Raw genomic sequence first — 5,289 nt, forward strand, 5'->3', positions numbered from 1 at the left:
AAAAGCCCGCCCCGTCGCCCAACCCATTGGCTCGTAGAACCACCTGCTCCACAATCCATTGGCTCTCGGCAAGTCCCCGCCCTGCTGGTGAGCCTATCACCGATGGGCTGGCTTGGGTATCAGTTGCCTTGCCAACCCAGATAAGGGGCGTGGCCGAGTGCCCAGACTCCTTTATTTGCATTTGTCCTGTGCGCCCTGTGCCTGCTGGGATATGTAGTCATTTCCATTTTGTTTCTGCGTTCTAGAGGAAATTTAAAGAGATAAAACGATTCCTCTGGCCCAAGCAAACATTCTATCCTCTGCCATAGTACCCGTCTGACTGAAAAGATAAATATACAAATCCACAAAGTATTAATAGTTGGAAAATTATCAAATTTATAAAAGACTTGAACAGCACTATAATCAACTTGACCTGATGACATTTGTAGAAACTCCACCCAACAACAGTGGAAGACACATTCTCTTCAAGTGCAAGTTTGCCAAGAGATTCTGGGCCATAAAGTAAAACACAAATGTAAAAGAATTGAAAGCATGCAAATTAATTCTCAAAACTATCACTTTTCATTTCTCCCTTCATCTTTCTCTCGAACCACGTGTATCAGGACTGGTCTTCTAGCCACCATCCTCCCTGTGGCACCAAAGTGATTTAAGCCATCTAACCATATTTAATGTCAGGATTAAATGAGTCAATATTGGTTAACCTCTTAGAATTGTGCCTGGCATGTAGTAAGCACTGTTACATCATAATCATTATAATTGATGTGGCCTTTGATGGCTCCTCATCACCTGTGGGGAGGAGATTCAAGCCCCTCAATTTGGCACACAAAGTCCTCTCCCATCTGGCCCTAGCCTTATCGCCCACAGATCCCTTCCTCCATCAATATGTTCTGGCTGCCTCTCTTCCCTCTTCTTATCGGTAGCCCGCTTTCTTTTGGAGGCCTTCCCCAGCTCCCTCAGACCAGGGCAGATGCCCCTCTCTGAGCTTTCAGAATGCTCCATCCACATATCTTACAGAGTACTTGCCAGATCTGTGTGTGTGTCTGCCCAATAGACTTAACCAAAGTTAACTCTCTCTTCCCTGACCATAAACATATCCAATGAGAGAAACATGAATATAAGCCTGCTTTACAGGGGATCAATTTTTAATATTAAATCTGTCACAGCGTTGATCTTTTACACCCTCCACACAAAACAGATGTATGCTGATAAGACATTAGGAACTGCAGTGAGGCCAAGCGCAGTGCCTCACGCCTGTAATCCTAGCACTCTGGGAGGCCAAGGCAGGAGGTTCGCTTGAGGTTAGGAGTTTGAGACCAGCCTGAGCAAGAGCAAGACCATATCTCTACTAAAAACAGAAAAATTAGCTGGGCATGGTGGCACCCATCTGTACTTCCAGCTAAAGAAGAGTCTGAAGCAGGAGAATTGCTTGAGCTCAGGAACTTGAGGTGACAAGGAGCTATGATGATGCCACTGCATTCTACCCGGTGTGAAAGAGTGAGACTCTGTCTCAAAAAAAAACAAAAATCCTGCAGTGAATTTATTCATGGCTCTCAATAACTGTAGGATAAAATCCAAACTCCTTAGTGTAGCATTCAAGGCCCTTTGCAACCTGACTCAAATCAAGCTGTACACATGCCTATGATGATGTGTGTCACCAGGAATTATGTAGTTCAATTAATAGAGGGTTTGTCTCCCCAGCAAGGCAGGGAGCTCTAGGGCCACAGGAAGTAGGTCTTACTCATTTCCTACCCCAGGCTCCATCTACTTCCCCACCACCAACCCATTACCCAGCACATAGTAAGGGTTCTAATTGTTTTGAATAATGCTATTTCCATTGTACTTCTCTATCAGCTGGATTGTTTTATTGTGGCAAAATACATATAAAATAAAATTTACCATGTTAACCATTTTTCAGTACAGATGTTCCTCAACTTACCATAGGTTTATCTCCTGATAAACCAACCCCATTGTAAAGTGGGAAAATCATAAGTCAAACTATCATAAATTTGGGCCATCTGTATACCGTTCAGAGGCATTAAGTACATTCACAGTGTTGTGTGACCTGTCAGCTGGATTTCTGATAAGTAGCATCAGCAAATCTCTTGTTGTAAAATTCTCTATGATGAAGAAGAGGGAAATAAAGGAGAAGGGTGTGAAAGGCAAGATGCACTGGACAATAAATGAGATCATTTTGTTCAGACTGTTGCAATAGGTAAGATGCTCATTAATAAGAGATGTATCAGAGAAAAAGAAGGAGATCTGGAGTTTTAGAGAGGCAGGTAAGCAAGGGAATCATCATGAGGAAGGATGGAAAGGGTCTTATCTGAGGCCCTGAGGATGGGTGAAAGTAGGTCTTATCTTAGAATATTGTAGAGGAGAGCAGTTCCTATAGATTAGCCATTTCCTAGAACACAAAAGGAAGATTTTTTTTTTTTGAGACAATCTCACTCTGTTGCCCTAGCTAGGATGCAGTGGCATCATCATAGCTCACTGCAACCCCTCCAACTCCTGGGCTTAATCGATCCTCCTGCCTTAGCCTCCTGAGTAGCTGAGACTATAGGCACAGGCCACCATGCCTGGGTACTTTTTCTATTTTCAGTAGAAATGAGGTCTCAGTCTTCCTCAGGCTGGTCTTGAACTCCTGTGCTCAAGCAATACTCCCACCTCAGCTCCCTAGAGTGCTAGGATTACAGGCATGAGCCACCATGCCTGGCTGAGGAGTTCTTTATCGTAGCTGCTTTCCAGGAGCACAGAGTGTAGCTAATTCAACACTGTCAAGTTTTTGAGGGGTGGTGGAGGGAAAGAGAACAAGGAGTCAGGCCCCTACAATACTGACCTACTCACACACAGAGGCGCTTTGTGAAAACTGGGTCAGGTCTTGACCTACCATCCTTTCAACTAGCTGGTAGTCCCCTTTTTCTCCATGGAATCATCTCCTGTGATCTAGGACTACATAAATACAATGTAAGTTGTGCTTTCTAGAAGTTCCAGGTTATTTTTCCACTTTCCTGTCTTCAAAGCCAAACAAGGTCGGGCATGGTGGTTTATGCCTGTAATGCTAACCTACTGGGAGGCTGAGACAGGAGGATCACTTGAGCTAAGGAGTTTGAGACTGCAGTGAGGTATGATGATGCCACTGTACTCTACCTGAGACAACAGAGCAGGACTCTGTCTCAAAAAAAAAAAAAAAAAGAAAAAAAGAAAAGAAAAGAAAAATAAATAGAAAAAAAGCCAAACAGGTACCTCTGCTCAGTAGCACCTTCAAGCCAGATATCCCTCAACCCATGACAGAGGCTCCAAGGCAGCCTCTTAAGCCATCCTTTCTTCTCCCTCCTGTCCTTCACTTATAAACCTCACTGTTCCATTCAGATTTACACCTACCTCTAGACCAAAAGCAGGGCCTAAGATCAGCCCTTCTCAGGCCAGGTATGACCATACATCCCTCCTCAGAGATCCAATGGGGCCTTAGGGTTAGGTCCATCTTCAGCCCCGTAGTCACAGCTGACTGATCCTACCACTCTGTACTTCTAGTTCTCCAAGCAGACTCTGGAGTGTAGAAGAGGACAGCAGCTCTAACACTAAGTAGCCAGCTACTTCCTCGTGGTGACTTCTTAATACTGGCCTCCCAACAAATATTCTGGGATACCTTTGAAATACACAGGTGCCTAGGCTCCATCCCCAGACTCTTGAGTCAATAGGTTTGGCGTAAGGTTTGGGGATTTGGTTTTGAAAATCCCTCCTGGAGAATTTAATATACAGCCCAATTTTCAGAACTACCGCCCTTTCATGTCCCGTATCTCATTTCAACCTCACAATGACTTGGTGTGATGGGCTTTAAGATTGGGACATTTGTTCTCAGTTCATAGAGTACATTCCAAACAGGCTCCAGCACCTACTTGAATTTAGAGATAAGATTTAGAGATTTGCTTTAATACACTCCGGGGGGGAAATTGTGTGTGTGTGTGTGTGTGCATTTGTGTGTGTGGAGGGAAGATAGGATAGATGACAAAAGAGAACAAACCCAGCAGGATGTTGATAACTGTTGAACTGTTGGAGCTGAGTTATGGGTACGAGGCACTCTGTCTAGCTTTATGTATGTGTGAGAGTTTCCATAATAAAAGGCTTTTAAAACTCTCCCCTGGAGATGATTAGGAAATATGCTGGGTATGCATTTGTGGTTGTTTTTTAAATTTCCCCAAGGGAATGAAAACTGTAATTAACTATAATCTAGTAAAGTTCATTGTGACCCATCCAATATAATGTTGTCATAACTAAAGAGAAGAGTCTGCAATCTAGAGAAAGAACAGTAAAGGGATGAAAATATGTCAGAGTTGTGTCAGTTCTGTCCAGGGGAGAAAGTATTTTTAAGTATCCTTGTTGAGTCTCCTTTGAACTTTATTCAAATCAACCTTATTCTCCTAGCATACTTATAAGGCTTTCCAGGCTAACATTCTAGTCCTCTTAGCAATCTAATTTCTCAGTATAAATTTAAAAATGTATGTACTGGCATTTATCATGTAGTTACCTGTTAGTTTAGTCAGGGTGACTTATCCTCCCCAATCTATTTATCCATCAGTGAATTGATAAAACCAATATCCAGCTGGGCACGGTGGCTCACGCATATAATCCTAGCACTCTGGGAGGCCAAGGCGGGCAGATCGTTTGAGTTCAGGGGTTCAAGGCCAGCCTGAGCAAGAGTGAGACCACGTCTCTACTAAAAATAGAAAGAAAATGAGCCGGACAACTAAAAAAAAAAAAAAAAATATATATATATATATATATATATATATATATATATATATATATATATATTAGCCAGGCATGGTGGTGCATGCCTGTTGTCCCAGCTACTTGGGAGGCTGAGGCAGAAGGATTTCTTGAGCCCAGGAGATTGAGGTTGCTGTGAGCTAGGCTGACGCCATGGCACTCTAGCCAGGGCAACACAGTGAGACTCTGTCTCAAAAAAAAAAAACACAAAAAAACAATAACAACAACCAATATCCCAAGGACCAAATCTGAGATCTGCAGTGATGGCTCAGTGAAACAGCAGAACTCCCACGGATTAGGCCTCTAGGGATGCAGACACCTGCTGGCTATAGAGCTGGGGCAGAAGATTCACACAGAGTGGGGCAGGGTGAGGGAGGAGAACTCAGGCATATTCCAGTTATCCAGCTTTACTGTATAACCTCAGGCAGATCACTTAAACTCCGTGAACCTCAAATTCTCCATCTGTAACATGAGTGATGAAACCTACCACACTGGATTGCTGAGCCCATGATATGAAAGACT

The sequence above is a fragment of the Microcebus murinus genome, chromosome 3, assembly GCF_040939455.1.
Source record: "Microcebus murinus isolate Inina chromosome 3, M.murinus_Inina_mat1.0, whole genome shotgun sequence".
Taxonomy (NCBI): domain Eukaryota; kingdom Metazoa; phylum Chordata; class Mammalia; order Primates; family Cheirogaleidae; genus Microcebus; species Microcebus murinus.